Genomic DNA, 20,944 nt, shown 5'->3' with positions numbered 1-20,944 from the left:
AGGAGGGATGCTCAGCTCAGCTCAGCTCAGCTTTGAGGAGACTTCCCGGAGCCAAGGCTGAAGGGGATTCATTCACAAGTGGGCGACAAAGGTAAAAGAGTTAAGGGTGGGTCGGTGGCGCGGGGCCGCCCGCTTGCTCGGGGAGGAATGAGGGGCTCCGCCAAAAGGCGCCGGGCTCGTGTCGGGCGCTGCTTCTCGGCGGCTCGGGAAGGTTTTTGGAGCTCGGAACGCTTTGGACCGGCTTAGGCGGCGGCGGGCGGGGAGCTTAAGCGCTGGCTTCTCAAGTCCACGTGAAGCGGGCGCTAACTCGGCGTACACATAAGGTAAAGATGCCTAAGAAGAGCAAGAAAGGACTTTTAAAAAAAAAAAAAAAAAAAGAAAAAAAGAGGGAGAAATGGGTACTTTAAAGTGCATTAAAGACAAGAAAGTAAACGTTCCTCTTTAGTGGAAGTGTCTCGTTCCCCACAAGTGCTTCACGTCCTTATTCAGCAACACTTTGTGGTTTTCTTTTCCTTGTTTCAACTTGTCTAAAGCAAAGATTTAACAAAATAAGTAATTCCACTGAGATAAAATAATTTGGCTGATCTTTCTCGTGCAAAAATGTGGGTTTTTCAGATGCATGCTTTGAGCTTACGGACCTGTTGCTTTGTGCTTCTACCCTAGAAAATATTCTCAATAAATACTGTGTACTCCGGTGATATCTCTCTTTTTCAGATTATAGTCTCAAAGGGGTAGGAATGGGATTTGCATCTCTTATGATTATGTTTAACCTTTTAAGTCTTTAGGAAGCTTTTCAGGTAGATTTTTTTTTTTTTTTTTGTGTGTGTAGATGGGTCAGCTAATTTGAAATTCATTACAGAAGATTAGTGAAAATAATGCGTGGTTATGACCTCCTAATTTCATCTGCTGCTGCTCAAGTCCCAGGGAAATGTGACTGACTGTTCAAGGGATTAAATAAATCAATTTCATGGGAAAGTCAGTTACGTGAAAAAGTCCCAACAGCCTTCTCTGACACAGTTCTGGATAGTTGTTAACAGTTTATTTACTAGTTTGATCTGTTGGCTGAATTCAAGTGAAATACCTAAAATACAAAGAGAACCACCAGCACCACCGCCCCTTATCTAGTGCTTCCTACCAAAAAAAAAAAAAAAAAAAAAAAAAAAAAGTTTTTTAGAGCACTTTGGTGTTACATATTATTTCTGACTCAAGACTCTGTTGCTGTGGCGTGCTACTGTTCACTACTATTCACTACGGATTGCATTTGTCAGATTAAGTGAATAAGCATGTACCCTCCCAAAGTCCATAGTGAATAACATATGCGACTTTGAGGGAATTCTCTTCTGATATAACCATAACTGTTAGTTTTTATTACTTAAAATTGGAAACAAAAAGATTTTCTAGATCAAACTAGTTTAACCACTTAATCTTAACCTAAGGGCTGGTTTTCTTTTTTTTTTTTTTTTTTAACATGTATTCCAGAGTATTTAGCATGAAAAAAATTCTAATTCAGGTGTTCTGGTCTTTAATAGACCAATAAACTTTCTTTAATCACTTCAAGATCAGGAACTAATTTTATGTAAGAAAAAAATAAATTGGTAAAACTAATTCAGTGTTTGACTCAGTTGTTTAAATCCTTTGCACGATTGATCCAGTCTTGCTCCTAGTTGATCCAACTAGTGATTTTAACTAGTTCATGTCACTAAACTGGTTTTGATAAGACTGCTTAACTTGTTATGTGGTACTGTTGAATTGTGGTACTTTTAAGTTGACTGTGGTGTCTTAAAGCATGCTCTGTGGATTCTTTAGCTTTCTAATTGCATGCGATTTACTTTTAGTGGCTTCTGAAGTCAAGTGTCCAGAAACTTGTTACCTTCCTCTTCTCCCCTCTGAGATGTGCTGAGTAAAGACCCCAGGTAGTCTTGGTTGTGGGAAGAACATTAAAGGGGCTCGGAAACACTTATGAAGGGACTCGTGAAGCCAGTGGTGACAGAGCAGTACCTGAAGTTGTTTCAGCAGTTAATTCCAGTCTCCTTTTCTAAAGTCCTCTGAGTCAGGTGTAGAAATAAAAATTCAGTGAGGTCCCTAATAGAGCGTGCTCTCGGTGGAACCTCCTGCGGTTGATAAATATTTCATGAAGCTGAAAGTTAGTGATACATTTTAAATGCACTGCTAAGCTGAGATACTTCATGGTCCTTTGCATACACATTTGCATTATTCATTTGTACTGTGCAGGTAGATAATGGGCCAAATCTATCTTTGGTATTACTCCGCTGATTTCTGAGTAACTGAACTAATTCAACCGTACATGTACATCTTGATTTTTGGAAGTTCAAGGCAAAGTTGGAATTACTTCAGTGATTTTATTATACAGGTAATAGTTGTTTACGTACTAACTAACGATGTTCAGTAGCTTAGGCATTCTTTCATTAAAATAATTGTAAGCAAAAGGTATAATTTATTTTTTCTTCTCCTTTTTCTGGAAGAAACGTATTCAGCCTTCTAGTTGCTGAATCCTAAAGTGACTGACAGAGAGGTACGATAAAACATCTTTCTGTCATTGGTATAAATTCACCTTAATATCCTACTAAAGTAGAAGTTCTTGACACACTTTTTTGTAGCATGTAGAAACTCTCTCTCCGTGTTTCAAGCAGCCTTCTGTACAATGGGTCCGTGATACTAACATGTGCTACGTTTGTGTGTATGCATGTGTACGGATGCGTATGTGTGCAAACTGTATGTATATATGTACTTTAAATATATTAGGGACTTGCTTTAACCTATGAGGAGGGGCTGAGGTAACAGAAAATGGTAAGTCCTGAGGTAACAGCATGCACTAGATTTAAAACGCTGATACTGGGCAGGCCATTCAGATGGCAGAGAATATGCTATGTTTGATGGAGGCTACTATCCCTACATTTAAGTCTGGTATATGACAGCAGTTTTTGGTATTTTGTGGGAGATTTCTTGGTTTTATTTACTTTAGCAGAGGTTGATGTTGTAGGAAATAGTTGGGAAAATTTTAATGAGGAATTGAAAATATTTCTTTTTGAGATCCAAATAGATCCTTTCAGAAAACTCTCAGCATGGGGTTCACGCTGTTACAAATAGTTTCTGCCAGAGGTCAGGACCTTTGGATGACGTTCTCAGAATGATCGTTCCATTAATTGGCTTTTGAAAAAGCTAACCCGACAATTAAAGCAGGAACTTCGTCCTCTCAGCCGTGAACACATGCAACGCATCTCTGTCAATCTTGAGTGCTGCAAAACTGTGCTGTTCTAAGGATCTGGAAGAAAAAGTAGTTGGAAGCACAACCACACGTCAGTCGAAGTAAGGCTCTCCTCGGCACACCCTGTGTCTAACGCTGTCTAATGTCGGCATGTGTGGCCGAGTTGTTCAGCAAAAGCTGAGTTATTCAGCAAAGGTCCTTGATTTTGTGGCAGTGTGGGGGAGCAAATCAGAACTCGCGAGTCCATAAGACAAATGCCTGTACATTTAGTGTATTACCTGGGAATTATTACAGTTGGGTATAGTTTGTATTTAGGCCAGTTCTAAAAGATTTATTCGCAGTGGACTGAAACGTGTTGAAGCCAAATAACTTTCACAGCTTTAGAAGTTGTCAGAGAAGCTAAGAGTTGGGACGCCTCTCCCGTCTGTGCTGGGAAAGGCTGTAAAAGTCTGTTGAGACTGCAGTAAGCATTCACCAACAGTTTCTGCTGAAACTACAGGCAGAGAAATACTACTTGAACTGCTGAGTTATAACATGGCATCATTTGGTGATCAACAGGCACTCAGGCAGATGTCATCATGTTGGCTTTTTTTTCTAGTTGCGGCCTCAGTTTCCCTGGTAGGGATGAATACTGATAATTTTTGTTTAAAGGAAAACTTGCATTCTTCTAAATAGCATTATCACTGAGCATGTGTGCACCATGTGCTAAGGTATCCTGATTGTGTAATAAATGAATACTGATTATTACTATTCTCTTAGGATTGCACAAGTTTTGTGTAAGGATATCTTCATCTGGAGTGGTAGCAGATCCCTCTGTTTGGGAACAGAGAGCAGATGCCTTTGCTTTCTAGTACGTACAGGCTCTTACTCTGGCATGTGCTCAGGACTATTTCAGCTGCAACATGTACTCATTCCTTGTTAGACTTGCTTGAACAGTGGCTTGAAGATGATGTTGACTGCCATGGTGAGAAAAAGGTAGGCTACTTGTCCAATGGGCAGGGTGGCCCAGCAGACTATATCGGAAGTAACAGCATCTTCATTATGACCTTGATTGTGCAGTTGCTCATTTCTATTTTGTGAAACCACTACACAGTTGGAATTGGCGGTAAATCTGAAGTCTAACATGGTCAAGTTAGCCTCTGCTGCTTGCCTTTTCCTTTTTTTTTTTTTTTTTTTTTTTTTTTTTGAGTGAATTTATTGGTAACCTTATTTCAACAGTAACAGGCAGTTCTATTTTGATTTCTTACCTGAGCTGACTTGGTCCAGTAGCGAGTTTGGTTTTCTGTGTTTCCAACTCTTTCAACTTTTCTTAAGTGCCAGAGTTTACAAATGTACAAAAGGGACGTGCCAAAACCTGATGGAAATTCTCCTGCATGGAGGATTAAGATTAATCCATCACTGATAGTATCAGAGGGGCGCTGTTGACTAAAATGTAGATAACAACATAAAAGTAAAGGGGTGATACTACACACTTGTAGTTTTTTGCTGTTGCTTTAATGGCTTATCTTCAGAAGGGTCAGTATTTTATCACTGGGCCCAGTCTAGCATGAACCTTCTAATGCTTTTTTAGACTGTCGAAGCTGTTAGTTCTCACAAGCTGGCCTTTAAGCAATAGAAAAGTCAGCCCATTGCTCAAACCCTCTAACTTAAAAACCTCAAAAATTCTTCTCCTGCAAGAGATGATTAATTGTCAATAGATAAAGACAAAGAATTAAAATAAAAAGATCTGATAGCAGAGATTTTAAGCAAACAAAAAAACCCCAACAGAAACCCAGCAAACACTTTGGCAATTTTTTCTTTCTTTTTTTTTTTTTTCTTCAAGGTTGCAGTGTTATGTGACTGCCCTGCCCTGTTTTCAGATTAGATTCCTTTTGGCTCCACAGCTGACTCTCCCAACTGGCTTTGGATGTGCTAAAAGTTTAACAGCCAAATTTCAGATTGAGAGTCAAGCATAGAAATGGCTCGATGTCAGCTTTCTGTGAGGAGTGAGTTCTCATATATGTGCTTGGGCTGTGTCCCTTTTCTCCAGCTCACTCTGCACAGTGGCTCAGTTATTTTTCATTGTCCATCTCCCCCTGACTTTCAAAGCCATTACCTGTGCACAGCCCTATACTCCTAGGCTATGGCTCTTTTATTTTGGTATTTTCCTTTTTTTTTTTTTTTTTTTTTTTTTTCCTTTCTTTTCTAATTAAATTGATGACATACAGTAAAAGCTGGAACAAGTTCTGAGATGATTTAAAATGAGTGGAACTTGGCTGACTTAGAGGAGGTAAGTCTGTGCTGGGTTGCTTTATGGTGCCCTTGTAGTTGTGGAAGAGACCTACTTGAGCTTCCAGAATTCATAGGTTTTGGCGTGCTCTTGCTGAAACTAAGTTACGCGACTGCTTTAAGTAACTTCAGACGTAGTAAACTAAACTGCATATTGGCATGTCCTATGGAGGAGGTGAAGTGTCACCAGCTTTATGAAAGTAAATAATGTTTGAAATAATTTGCTTAGAATGATGTGATTAAAAAGAGGAAAAACACCGCATATATAGACTGTGAAAGGCCATGGGCTTTCATAAATAATTTTACAGCATCCTGATCCTATTTGCTCCCTTCTAAACAGAGAAGGTTCTCTCTCATATGTTATTAGGTTAGGAAGGCTATGTCTAAGGTTAGGCGTTGTGCTGGAAGGGCATGTGCTCGATATTCATAAAGCTCCAAACACTGAAATATTTTTGGTTTAATTTTTACCGAGCACAGATGCCTAAAGAATAATTCCTAGTAAATGATATGGTGGTGCTAGGATTAGATGAATAGCTTGCTTTCCCCAAACTATTAATTGAACAAACATATATAAAAGAATTTAGAGCAGTTTTATTTTAATATAATTGTTTTTAAACAAGATTAATACTGCATATCAGTAAGGAGTAACCCCTGCATTAATCATATTTCCTTCTTCATAATTTTTTTTCTGCCTCAGTTCACTTTAAGCCTATATGCTCTGGTGCAGCAATGCTGTGTAATTTTCATCAGAAATAATAGAGCTTCTGTAAGAGAGACTGTGTATTCACTACCAAAATATGAAACGTCGTGAAATCGTAGTTACAGAGGTGGGGAATTTTCTTCAGCAATAACATAATGGAGTAGTATATAGATTTCTCATCCATTTTTGTCATAGGACTTAGGCTTTAGATATTTCTCACATCCATTTTTAGAGTAGATGGGGATATACCTCCAATCTCCAATTCCTACAGATAGCTGTATTCACTGATGTGCTGGCAATCCGTGGTTTTTTGGGTTTTTTTATACCATTGCTCCAATTTTGTTTCATAGATGAAATAACTACTACTTTGTAGCTTTTCAGCTATAATTTTGCTATTGCTGTAGGTACCCTATGTATTTTATTTCTAATAAATATTTACCACCAGAAAAAGTTGGCTTTTTTCTTTAGTGTACCTGTAAGCGGGTTTCTCAAGTGCCACTGTCCTTCTTAAATAACCTTCTGCAGTTCTTTAAAAGCCCATGTATATATACATACAGTCCAGAATTGCATAAACAACGATATCAAAATTAGCCATGACAAAATCAGCTCTGCATTTAAATAGGGACTTTATCTAGAACATGCATCTGGATACTCTCCCAGTGTCCACTGCACAAGTTGCCTGTCTTTGGAGAATGTTGTTTTACACAGCAATATTCCTAACAAACTGTTATTTTCACAGTACCTTTTACTTTGACAATCTGTGTTATTTTCACTGTGTTTAATAGTAATTTAAAGTATGTCTTAAAAGTAGTATTAAATTATCATAATGAACCTGCATAGCATATCAGAAACAGAGCAGTAAAAATACGTAGACAGGCTGAAGCAAAGATGAAATCGGGAAGGGTTACAGATCCATCACATGTTGAATGAGACCCAAAACACCTTTCCAGTGTCCTTGTATACATCTCGATAGTAGGTTCCACTGGAATGGAATGGGCCAACAGACTGGGGAAAAGTTAATCTTTTTCCTCTGGACTGTAGCAATACGCTGTTTGGAGGATTACCTGCAAATACTCCATAAAAGTTACAGGATTTCCTTTCACGAATAAGCTCTTGTGATAACACCTTCCTGCAACATGTATCTTTATGCTGTCGTCTTTAGCCCATCATGGCAGGATTTTTTACAAATTTGTCAGTTTATTCATGTGTCAGTGATGTGCGTACAAACACAATAGCATTGCTTCAGAGCATGCACATTATGTGTGAGAATTTTTCTCTTTGCAGAAGATGCCACCTGTACTAACATTCTGGAAACACCAATAGTCTACTAATTGTATGAATTCGTATTTATACCCTTATGATCTGGAGAGATGCAAGGCATCTCAGCCTTGTGAATGTGCTTGGTGATATGCTTGGTCATGTTTGAGAAAAACAGGGGGAATAATTTTGGCTGTGGCTCCTTTGTCATCCGTTTCCCTGCGGGTGCATGCATTAAGACACAAGTGGGAGTGTTTCATAGGATAAGGTGCTTGCTGTTTTAAATAGTAGCAAAATTCTACGTACTTTGGACTGCAAGCTATTGTTGCCATGTGTAGACAAGCTAAGTTACAAAGCAGCCCCCCATCACTTGCAAGTGCTCACCATAGCAGAGGACAGCAACGTTCAGCTTCCCGCGCAGCTCGAGGCCATTTCTCTTACTACCTGGATGCTCAGGTAGCAGGCTAGTAAGATTGTTTGTAGCTGAGCTTAAAAAAATTTTATGTTCCTGACTTGAGTTTGCGCTTCTGCACTTTTCTAGAAAGTACAAATCCAGAAGCAACTTGGCACGTTGGGTTAGTCTGCTAAGCGGTCAGCGTTTCTGGGAGCCAGGTGAGGTTACCTCCCAGGCTAGATCTGGTCCTTGGAGTGCTGACCGGCTGCCTCCAGCATAGCATATGCAAGTTACAGGTCAGTAAAAGCGTGTTAAGTCTATCAGGAGGGCATGCTGAAGAGGATGCTGTATGAATTTGTTCATTTGTTCTCAAGCAGTTTGGGTATATGCAGACCATGTTTTGGCTCAAAAATAGAGGACTGACAAGGAAACTGTCAGTCATTACCATAATCCATAACAAACGACAGCAAGGCGAGTAAAGGGTAGGTGTCCAATATACCGTGTGAGCACAAGCCTATCCTTAGGGCAGCTGTCAAAATCATATTGGGGTTGTTTAAGCGTTCTCACATTTGAAGTGTTCCCGGGGTTGATCAGACCGTTGTGGAAGGCCCAGGCAGTGGGGAGGGGGTCTGCTCTGGCAGGCTGCGGGTGGCCTCACTGCCATTGGGTCTCCTGGCGCTGAGACTTGTCTTCTGTGGCTGATGCAACTTTCAGAAACGCGACATTTTCTTTGATGTTACTGTCACTTTGGGTTTTTTACTAGCAATAAAGCTTGTTGCATTGGGAGCAACCAAGTGTGGCAATGATTCAGGCAGTGCCTTTTTCTTCCTTCTCTTAAACCTTTTGCTCAGCGTTCACTTCTGCCATCCTGTCCTGTTGCGGAAGAGGCTTGCTAAGTACTCAAGGCTGCTCTGGCTTAGGGGTGTCATTCTCTTACCTGATACTATGTATCGAACCATATGGTATGTTTTTCATTAGGCGCTGCATGTGCTTATCTACAAGCAGAAGTTATTTTCTAACTAAATTCTAAGTTCTTCTTTAGTTGTTGAAGGGCTTAGAAATTGAGCATACGGCTGCGCTAAATGCAATACTAGAGATAAGTGGACTCATTTGCTTCGAAACAGAAATGCACGCACAAATAGTACTTGCATTCCCCTGAGTGAGTGAGGCTTTTATTTTGTCTGTATATGCATGCGGATTAAAGTGGGGTTTGGATATTTCTGATTTGCGAACTTTTTTCAAACTGTGATTTATTTATGTATTTTTTATTATTTCAGATATTATTGAATGCTGCTATTAATTATTGGGCTGCTACCAATCAGTGTTTTGAATACTTAAAATCTTCTATGATCCTCCTTATTTGACTGTCAGTATGCCTTTACCCTATTTCTTTCTGTAGTGTCTTCAGAAATCATGGGGCTACTGCATGGCTTCAACGCAGAAAGTCTGGCAGCAATACTCTTAACTGTTGCCTTTTCTTACATTTTAGTTCTTCAGTATCAGTGTTCTACTGCCTCAAAATGGAAATGAGCTTGGATAAATGTAAAGGCAAAGTGTCCAGACACTGGTTTCTGGAAATAACGTCCTTCTGCTAATAAGTCGTACAATAGGGATGGCTGTGGCATGGCTGCAAGATAGAGCAGACAAAGAAACTGCCTGGTCAGCTGAGACCTCCAGATAGACTCTGGATATCTGTTTGCACAAATTCTAAAAGGCTTTATGGTTAAATATTTTTTCCTGCTGGGGCCTCCTGCCCCTATCTTTACATTTCTATCACAGGAAACGGACTGAACCTAAGTTTCAATTAATACTGGCCCTTGAAAAACAGAAATGTCCATAAAATCAGTGGAATTCCTATTTGGGCGTACGCACATTCCCCACGCCCTTACACAACCTACTTGTGCAAGTTTCTCTCTTCCCTTCCTTTAAACTTTTATGTTTAATGTTTCTGGAATGCTTTAAAAGAATAGTTAGCCATTGGTTACCTGGGCAGAAAAATCAGGTGCAGAATTGAGACAGGCAGCGTAGGGAATTTGCATTTTCTGATTGATTTTTCTGACTGATGGAGTAGGTTTATTTAAAAAAAAAAAAATCAACATGCTTTTCCATCTAAAAATTAGCATATCTTGGAAGGGAATTTGGAAAAATGAAATCCATACATTGTGAAGGGATTGAAAGTGCTTCTGGGGATGGGATCCCAGCCATTATTGTTTGCTAACACTGTCCTTATTGCTTCAGGGCACCTTTCTGTCATGACATAGTGCTTTTTAATATATTAGAGAGTTATTGTTTGATTTTTGTCATTCACCTCGTTCTGATTTCAGTTAATGTTTTGAAACACGCACGAGTAAGGCACAGTATAACTGAAAAACAGTGTGTTCGGGTTTTGTTTTTTTGTTTTTTTGTTTTTTTTTTTTCAAATTAGGTTGAAAACTAATTTAAAAAAATCAGTTTGGCCCAGTTTACCAAAACATCTGCAGGATTCACGAACAGCTTGTTGGATGAGCTCAACAGCAGGAGAAGCTGTAGTCGATCAGTTCTGCCCTCTTCAGCAGGTGTAATACCAGTTGATGGAAATTGCAATACATGGTTTCAGGGGACATGTGGATAATGTGTCCAGATGACAGCAACATCAACAAAGTATAGAAAAAAAACATGGGCAGATGTTTGGCTTATTCTGGCTACATGGATACATGGACTTAAATTCACTCTAATGGAGTTTATCTACTGTCACACTGTGGTTTGCTCTGTTACAGAGGAGGATTTTATGGTAGGCTGCTAATCTCACAGAAAGAGTCCACCTGTTGCAGCAGCCATGTTTTGCAGTGTCTTAGCTGCAGATTTTTTTACCTTCCTTTTTTTCTTTTGTGTGGTTGTTTTTTAAATCTTTCTTCCCAAACATATTTGAGTGCTAGGTTTGACTACAGTGGGATGAATTGCTCTCTGGTTTTGACATATAGCAGGCTATTCTTGAAGTGAGACTGGATACTTACTACCTTCACAGACAGAAGGAAGATAAATTACACACTTTTCAAACCTCACCCTTAAAACAAAAATACCTCTAGGCTTCTCTAACTGAATGGTTTTTACTTTTGGTTTTGGCTTTCTACTGTGTATGCCAGGAGTATTTACTGAAATAGAACATTGACTAAACTTGATCAATAGACTATTACAATACATGGATAATTATTAAAAATATTTAGTCAGATTTTTAAATTGCTTAGGGACATGGTTTAGTGGTGGGATGGCAGTGTTGGGTTAACAGCTGGACTTGATGATCTTAAAAATCTTTTCCAACCGAAACGATTCTATGCTTCTATGAAATTGTGAGTTGTCATTCTTCAGGTCCATTTACGTATAAATGAAAGTGGTGGTGAATCCAGCTACCCTGTAATCAGAAAGTCCTGTTGTCAGTAGGCAGATATGGATAGAGCATCCCATGTCTGTTATCTGCTCTGGTCTCTTCTCTCTTCATTCCCACTACTAGAACTTTAAAATTCTAAATCATTGCAGCTTGCAAATTTAGATTCAGTGCTTTGTAAGATTAATTAAAAAATGTATCAAACTGTAATTTTGAAGCTGATGTGAGCATTTAAAGAAAAGGGGTTTTATCTGTTATTCATTTAATGCAGCATGAAATTAACATCTGAATCAAACAGCAAAATTTTAGTAAATCAGATCCAGCATCTATTATGAGGCCTCATTATTCCTTATACATAGTAATATTTTCAAAGTGTAATTTTTTTCTTCTTCCTAAACTGCTTGAAATGTTTCCCTGTTTTTCAACAAGGCATTGTGTGTTGATGTTTATAATTAGATCATTTGCATACAGTGGTCGTCATTAAAAAGTTAGCATTTTCAGTAGTTACAATGTCATGGTATCAGAGTTATCTAAAGCTTTGCCATCTTTAAATATTTAAAACTGTAATTTAGGTCGCATAGTTCTTATCACGCTAACTGTTATTTTCAGTGTTATTTCTCACATTACTTGCTTCTTAGGCTCAAGTTTGTTTCACTGTAAATAATTTTGTAGTCTCCATTCTAGTGTGAGCCTAGCTGAGGAGTATTTTTTTTAGGTAAAACCTAGTTGCAAGTTATTTCCCTGAAGTCCTGTGTCCAGAGCCTGGAGTACTCAATTGCTCAGAGATACCTGTCATCCCCTCTTGCCAAGAAACAGACAGGTGAAGGTGGTACCAAACATGCCCACAGTAGTGGTGTGCATAAAACTGTCTGTAAACTCACTACCAGGTACAAAGCCTGTTTCACTGGACTGAGAGATATGCTCTGTAAATTCAGGAAACGAAATCAAATTCTAAAAAAAAAAAATGGTATCCACTTGGGCACAGCTCCAGGAGGTTATGCTGCCCTCTGTCCCGACAATCATCAAGCCACCAAACTTCATAACAGAATTCGCATTGGTTTTCCAGGCTGCCTCTTGGCTGTAGAGACTGAACTTCACGCTTACGGTAGTACTGAATCTGAAAGGGCTCCTGGCTCCTCTCCTGTGTCGAACGTGAACTGGAAGAAGGAAAGACAGAAACTGCAGTGTGGAGATACGAAGCCACTTAAAGGGAAGGGATTTATAAAGGTTAAATTTTCAAAATCCTTCTCTCTAAGTGGTATTACACTGTTGTGGAGGGGTTTGCTCTTCCAAAAAAAAGATGTGGGAAGTGGTTAGAGACACTTTATATTCCGATGATGCTGTCAAAGACATCCCAAACATTGTTGCAAGGTCTCTGCCCGCTTTTCATGAATGTATTCAAGGGAGGGAATGCTGTGTTTCTTTCTCTCTGTCTTTCTCTTTCTGACTTTGCTCTGCAGTGGACATGAGCCAGAGAAATGTCTCTCGCGGTCAATGCAGTCTCTTGTTGGAGGAAATAAAGTAGAGTGACTACAGCCAGTGCATCCCATTAAATTATTTCTTTCATTCTAATTCCAGTGACTTTGCTTTTTAAATGATAGACACTTTACCAGTCATGTAATATTAAAAATCAGTCTTTACCAAATAGAAATCAAGCTTTAGGAATGGGAAGGTAACACAATAATAAGAAAGCTTCAGTAGAGGTGAAATTTGGCTTAAAGTCCTGACTTTGGTACGCTAAATATGTACTCTTTGTTTTTAAGCCATGTACTTTACAAATTCCCAACACTTGCCAAGCAATCAGTTTGATGTCACATTTTGCATGTCGGGTGGTTGGATAATCTAAAATATGCAAGGAATAGGCAACAGAACAGGCCCAGAAAATTAAGTAGTCTTTCTTGTATTCTTACAGTTTAGCATTGGAAATGTTGCTGGTACTTGTGTATTCCAGGCTTCCAAGACTCCTTGCGAAAGGGTCTGAATCAAAGGAGCCAGGCTTATTCAGGAAAGAGGCTTCTCAGGGCTATATCCAATGGTGCTTCTTCGTTGTGTGTGAAAAGCTGTTACTGAAATTGCAGAGTGTCTGTCAACAGAGAGGAACGAACCTTGCAGGATAAAAGGCGGTCTATCCATGATTAATTCAGAAAATAAAGTAATATTCTCCCATATACCTTTTAATGTAATTGGACATCCTATCCATTCCTAGCCCTCAGGCACACAAGGAAAAAGTTACACCTCTCACAACTGGTCAGAATGGGAAAACTCATAGAAATTCTCTCTTTTATTCCAGAAGTGTTCTGGGAGGGAAAGTAATTTCAATGGCACAGAAAGTTACCTAGTTCTGTGTGCATGGCAACTGTCTAGGCAAATTTTTCTGCTTGTGGGGTGACGTGTTTGCCTCAGTAAGCTTGGTAATGCTAGTTGCAGACAGGGGTATGCCCCTTAATCCCAGGCACCAGGACATGCTGGGGGCCACCCAGCTGGCAAGCAGCTCTACAGAAAAGGACCTGGGGTTCGGTGGACACCAGGTTGAACCTGAGGCAGCAGTGTGCCTGTGCTGCAAAGGCGGCAAATAGTGTCCTGGGCTGCATTAGGAGGAGCATTGCCAGTGGGTGGAGGGAGGTGATCCTTCCCCTCTGCTCAGCACTGGTGAGGCCACAGCTAGAGCCACTGGGTCCAGTTCTGGGCTTCTCAGTTTAAGACAGATATTGGAGGGTGTCGGGAGGTGATCCTCAAAGATGATGAAGGGACTGGAGCATCTCTCCTATGAGGAAAGGCTGAGGGAGCTGGGACTGTTCAGCCTGGAGAAGTCTGAGGGGGGAATCTCATCAATATATATGTGAAGGGAGGGTACAAAGAAGATGGAGCCAGGTTCTTTCCAGTGGTGCCCAGGGACAGGACCAGAGGCAACGGGCACGAACTGAAACATGTGAGGCTCCATCTGAACATGAGGAGACACTTCGTTACTGTGAGGGCGACCAAGCGCTGGCCCAGGCTGTCCAGAAAAGTTGTCGAGTCACCCTCCTTGGAGACATTCAAAAGCTGCCTGGACACAGTCCTGGGCAACTGGCTCTAGGTGGTCCTGCTTGAGCAGGGGGTTTGGACCAGATGACCTCCAGAGGTCCCTTGCAACCTTCACCCTCCTGGCATCCTGTGAAGATGCCTGCCGTGCATGGTTAGGGCCTATGGCTGGTGCTGATACATTGCATCGTGCTTTGTGAGCAGGTTGGGGTTTGGAAGTAGCCAGAGTGATCTTGCATCTTTGATACGTTGTGCAAGCATAGATTGTAGTTCCAGATTCTCATTATTGCAGGCTAGCCAAGATCATTCAGAAGTGTCACACTTTATCTCATTTCTGCCTCTGAGACATTCAGCTGTGCAAATCATACGGCTTTGACAAAATAATCACAACACATACATGGTCCTGAGAGGCTAAAAAAATCCAGTTAAAAGAGTTTGGTGCCACAGGTTTGATGTTAGTGATCTGTGAAGTAAAAATGAGGTCCTCTTGTGTTGTTTAAATTCATGGCGAGTGTGTAGCTTTACTTCCCCTTAACCAGGGAGTGGCCAGAAGCACATCTGCTGCAGAATGGCAGGCAGCGTGCTCTCGGAGGACCTGGGAGGGGAGGAGAGCTGAGCGCTTGCTGGCTGTCCCTGCTCTCCTCCCACTTCCCTGCACAACTGGGCGCTCGAACCACTGTATGGCGTGAGTTGGAACCACAGCAGCTCTCATCAGACACGAAGGGAGGTTTCCACGCTACGTGATGCTGCCTGTACCTTTGATTCCCCCCCCAGGCCTCGTGGGCTGCTTGGTCAGCTTCGCTACTGGCCCTGATTTCTCAGAGTGCCTTGTCCAGGGAGGTGAGAGGGGAGCTTTGCTGGGGCCCGTGGTTCTCCTCGCCTCCCTCCCTGACCAGTTTGGAGTGGTTTTGCTGGTGCTGCCATGGAAACGGTGCCTGCAGTCGCAGAAGAGGGAATGTGCGTGTGGCATTCAGCCGCTGCCAGGTGTGGGGAGGAGAGAGACTGCACTTTACCCAGTCCAAGTTCCCACTGTGGGGAGAGACATCAGTTTTAATATGGGGGGCAGGGTGGAGAACAGATACGGCTTGGAACCACAGCTCAGAAACCATGGCTGGAAATCAATTCGAACCCCCTTTCTGCTACTAAATTTGCTTAAAGCACTAAATTTCAAGTTCATTATGTGCTGGCTTGTTTTTATTTACTTTGCCGTTCCTTTTCACTACTGTGATATCATGAACCTGGCAGTTCTGAAAAGGGAGTTGCAAGTCTTCCCTGCTCGTTCTGCACTCGGGGCCGAGGGCTTTAGCGATGTGCATTGTATGTGCCAGGTCTTGAACAAAATTGTTGGGGTTATCAACGCTGCTAGAAGGTTCCTGTGCTCATCACACAGGGATAGACACTGTTTTGATTGCTGTGTTTTGCTGTAACAAAGGTTTGAATTTCAGATGACTTCCACAGTAATGTCAATTAAATGTCCTGATTGCGGTTACGGAACAAGTTGATTAATTATTTTTTACCCTCTCTCTCTTTTTCCCCTCTCTTTGCCTTTCTTTCTCCTGACTCAGTGAAAGTAACAATGATTCCTAGGGCTCTCTTATAATTTTATCATAGCTGTAATTCTGATATTCCCCCCTCTCCCTGTAGAGATGCATCTGTCCACTCTAATCTACTGATAGTTTCCTGAACAGCATTTTGGTGGCAACTGACCAGTCTTTGAACTGAAATCTGTCCTGTAATTGTGGAAGCAGCACCATTATTTTAGTGAGGCTTGGTAGTTCTGGAATGCAGCAAGCATTGATTGTGTGTTTGATCTCCCAGAGCCATAACCGCAAATCCAGCCCAGTATATTTAATTCTTTTGTTCCATTCACTGTTTTACTTAGAATGAATAGTGTGAATCTGGGAGCCTTTTTGTTGGTTTATTTGAGAACTCAATAGCAAAACTATTTTCTGTTTAATTGGAGGAATGGCCCAGACTCCCAATCTGGATATTTTATGGATGAAAATCTGTTTTTTTTTTTAATCAAAAACCTGATCCATTACGTTTTCTGTTTTGTGGCAATAAATGTATGCTTCACTAATGAGAATAGTTGTTGTTGGTCAGACAACTTGTTTCCACTGATGAACCTAAATATGTGCTGAAGGAAGAGTGAGAACACAGCAAGAAAATATGATGTTATCTCCTAATACTCAAAAGCCACCTGTTTTCAGATTTCCATAGCCCCGTGAAGTTATATTGTGCTTAGTAGCCATCAAAAACATACCTGTTACTTACAGAACTATCTTTTTTCATCTGTTTTCTAGTCTGTCTCTTATTTGCTTCATTTGATATGTCCTACTTGTTTTGGAAGAACTAGTGAATATGCCATGTGAGATTTTGTAGACCTCTGCCATGTCCTTCCTAAGCTGTCTCTTTTCCAGACCAGACTGAAGATTCTCAACTTCGTCGTTTCTTGTACAGAATTGATTTCATACCTTTAATTATCCTTGTAACCCTTTTTTCTATCTTTTCAGTTCTGCCACATCATTTCAGACAGGGGAAGAACAGAACTTCACACAATTTTCAAGGTGCTAGCACACCATGATTTTATTCAGTGGTGTAAGACTGTTGGTGCTTGTGTCTTGGTAAGAAAGCTGGTGACCAAATGGTAGTGACATGACACTCCTGTGGCAGCCCACAGGGCTGTTCCTAGGATGGCAGAGGCATTGACCAGCCGCAGCTTCTGTGGGGGGATGTGGTCATTTGGGTGAGGGACAGTGGGGAGGGCCTGGTACTCCTCGCTGTGCTGAGCATCGTGGGGACCTCACCTGTGGGACTTAATGCTGGGTGAGTGAGCAGGAAGCTGAGAGGGTGTCAAGCAGTGATGCTGCAGGGGCAAAGGCCGAGGCCTTGGTGTGCAGACAAGAGAAGAGCAGAAGCAAGCTTAAACAGGAAAGGAATAGCAATGCACAAAAGGCGGCAACCCTGGAAGCTTGCGACCTGTGGCAGCAAGGCAGCAGCTCTCCCCTTATCTGGAATAAAATCAGCTGAAGAACAGATATGGAGACCTAGGAATAGACTGGAAGGGTGAATACATTACCCTGGAAGAGACAACCAGGCCAACAGCTCAACAGGTCTAACTCATCAGGGAGAAGAAGTACTGACTATTAACAGCAGGAGACTCCCTTCTGTGGGAAACGGAGGGTACACATCTGCTGACCTGACACTGCTCTCCTGGAGTCAAAATACAGCCAAAACCCTGCACAGATAGACAACCAAGACTCAGCAAGTCCAAGGACTTGCTACTCATCCATGTGGGCACCAATGATACCGCAAAGTGTAAACTGGAAAAAAAAAAAAAATTAACCAGGACTGCAGAGTCATTGGGGTTAAAGTAAAGGAGACAGGTGCTCAGGTTGTTTCCTCCTCAGTCTCGCCAGGGAAGGGTGCAGGCAGAAGCAGGCATATTGTTTAGGTCAATACCTAGCTGTGTAGCTGGTGTCACTGACAGTCTTTCTCCTTCCATGATCAAAGAACTACCGAGCAATGAGATCCACTTCTCAAAGAAGTGCAATGATGCCTTTGCGAACAGACTGGGGAACCATGAAGTGGACTTTAAATGAGGTTTAGGGCAGAGGGGAGACAATCAAGGCCAGAGAGGACAAGGTGAAAGCCTGTGTGGAGCAGAGCCATAGGGGAGGCTACCGCACTCCCCTCAGACAAGGAGCATCATCTCAAGTGCCTGTGCACCAACCCTCATGCTCTGGGGAAGAAAACAGAAGAAATGGAGTCCTTGTACAGTCATGGAGTTACAATGTCGTTGGGATTACAGTTACTCAGTGGGAGAGCTCACGTCAGTCTTGAGACCTGCAATGGGCAGTTAAGACCATAAGGAAAGACAGAAAGTGTAGAAGATGGGTAGAAGAGAAGAAAGGGTTGTGCTCTGTGTAAAAGTAGAGTTCTAATAAACAGTGTTCAGCTGTGGTCTGCAGAGTGCTCTTGGGTCAAAATCAGAGCCCCTGAGAGAGACCTCATGGTGTATGCTACAGACCTGGATCAGGAAGAAGAGGCAGGTGTAGCCTTCTTCATTTACCTCCAAGAGGCCTCAGGCCTGCAGGCCCTGGTTCTCAAAAGGGAATTCAACCATCCTGAATTTTACTGGGAAAGCAACACAGCAATGCATAAGCAGTATGGGACATTTCCAGGGTGCGCTGAGGACAGCTTTCCTAGTGCAGTCTGTGGATGGGCCAACTAGGAACAGTGCTCTTCTGGTCTGAACGCTTTCTAATAAAGAGGTGTTTGAAGACACGAATGTCAACAGCACTGCTGGCTGCAGCAACTGTAGGAGTGTAGAGGCCAAGGGGCTTGAGGAGGACAAGTGATAAAATAGAGACCTGACTTCAGAAGAGCAGCTTTCAATGCACTCAGGGAACTGTTAGGAGGGATCCAATGGGAGTCTGTCATGGAGGGCAAAGAAGCTCAGGAATCTGGGGAGATTTCCCAATACAGCTGCTTCTTGAAGAAGAACAGCCTATCCCTCTAAGTAGGAAAGGGATTAGGCATAAAAAGAAATCAGTTGAAAAACGCCAAGCTACTAAGAGAACTCAAATGAAAAAAGGAGCACTAAAGGAGCAGTGCAGAAGGGGGCAAACTCCCAAAGAGGAATATAGAAATACTGCTTCAGCGTGCAGAGATGCAATTAGGAAGGCAAATGCTCAGATGGAGCTCAAACTAGCAAGAGATAACAAGAATAGTATAAAAGTTTCTTCAGGTATGTTAGTAGGAAGGAGGAGTACATAGAAGGGTGCAGGCCTGCTGCTGAATAGGGCCAGCAAATTTGTAAAAAATGTCTCAGGCAGGGCTGAGGCATTCAGCCTGTCTTCACAGGTAACGTCAGACCCCAAAACTCTTATGTGAAGAAGCAGCAACGAAGCAAATGGCAAACCAGTGATACTAGAGGAGGGTCGAGTGAGGGACCATCTGTACGAATTGGACAGGTACAGCTCCCATGTGACCTGATAGCAACTGAGGGTGCTGCGACAGTTGGCTGATATCACAAAACTACTTAACATCTTTGAAGGGTCATGGAAGTAAAGGGAAATCCCGTATGTCTGGAAGAGAACAAATCTTACAGCTGTCTACAAACAGGGCAGAAAGGTGGATCCAGGAAACTACAGACCAGTCAGCCTTATGTTTCTGGGAGAAAGTGTGCAACTCGTGGAAGCATTTCCAGGCAGTTGAAGGGCATGTGAAGTTAGGATTGGTTTTGCTCCATGAGGATCACCTTCTTCTTAGTTATGGGGAATTTCATCTGCCACTTTGTATCCTGCTTTTTCAGGCCGTGAAAACATCCTTCTATAATTCTCTGTTGTTGCTCTTCAGCCTTACTGTCCTGCATAATTTTGTATTGTTGCCAGACTTGGTCACCCTGTTGTTCACTCCTTGTTTCAGGTTATTTATATATGTATTGAACAGTGTGGAACACAGAACCAGAACTTCACTGGTGGACACCTTCAGCTGTGAGAATTTATGACTTATTCCTGGTTTTGACCTCTTATTTAGGAAAGTACTTATCCATACAGAAACCTTCTGGATAAGTAGCTCATGTTTATGTCGGTGTCCACTAATTCTGTTCCATGTTATAGGCTCCACTAATTTGCCTGACAAAACTGTCTGGCTTGCTGCTATGTAGTCTTCTAGATCTCCCTGGAAACTGGCATTGCATTCAATGTCTTTCAGTTCTCAGGTACTACATCTGTTTTAAGCTATGCATTTTTTAGTTCCTTCAGAACTCTTCAGCGAATACCATCTGATCTTCCAGTTTGTTACTGTTTGTTTTGTCAGTTTGTTTCATGACCTATTCTACAGTCACTTCAATTTCAGGCAGATCCTCGATAAGACTCCCTCAGTGAGTTCTTAGCATGGGAATTTCCCATGAAATAGCAAAAACCTTTCTGAAGGATTCATTTAGTTTCTCTTCGATGAACCCATTTATATCCTGATCACCCAGTGGCTCTACACTCTCCAGGCAGCTTATTGCTCCTGATGCATTTGAAGAAAGATTTGTTCTTTGCTTTGATGCCTTTGGCTATTTGTCCCTTAGAACCATATTGTTCTATCTTGTGTTTTCATATTTAACTTGTCATCATTTATGGTCCTTTATTTTCTTCATTTGAAGATGATTTCAGCTTTCAGAAAGAACGTTTTTGTTTCTAATGACATCCTTTGCCCTCCCATTTAACTGTGCTAACTTCTTTTTGTTACGTCTTAAGCTTTTCTTGACACACTGCATTGGCTCTGTGCTTTCAAGATGGGGGCATCAAGTAGTTTCCGTACTGCCTATGAGGACTTAACTCTTAGCTTTAAACAAGCTTTGATTTTTTTTTTTTGTTACATGTTTTCTCTTCTTATATGGCTCATAACTGGCCTTGTGTAGAGATGTTGGATCTGAGCACAGAATGATCGCTTAAAGAGTGGCTTCTCAGCTGTAATATGTCAAACCAACTTTTGTGCATTACCTGAGACCAAGTCAAGAATTGCATCTTGACTTGTGGGCATCATAAGCAGCTGTCCATGATAGTATCTAAAATTCAGTCTATGTGTCATGTCTTTCTGTCACATTTTTTTTGGACTGTACAAACTACAGCGGTAATTGAAGACTCCCAGCACTATCACATTTTGTACCCTTCTTCCAGAATATGTCTCTGTCTTGATGGACAGCCGGTACTGCCAACTCCA

General features: G+C 41.5%; 1 protein-coding gene across 1 annotated transcript in view; it reads left to right on the top strand.

Moving 5' to 3' along the window:
• CTNND2 (catenin delta 2) overlaps positions 1-20,944 on the top strand; it is a 581,628-nt gene that overhangs the window by 112,314 nt on the left and 448,370 nt on the right. The window lies entirely within an intron of this gene.

This window comes from Egretta garzetta, unplaced genomic scaffold (genome assembly GCF_000687185.1).
Source record: "Egretta garzetta isolate BGI_Z169 unplaced genomic scaffold, ASM68718v1 scaffold144, whole genome shotgun sequence".
NCBI lineage: Eukaryota > Metazoa > Chordata > Aves > Pelecaniformes > Ardeidae > Egretta > Egretta garzetta.
The sequence above is the reverse complement of the archived record's forward strand: the minus strand, read 5'-3'. Positions and strand labels throughout refer to the sequence as shown.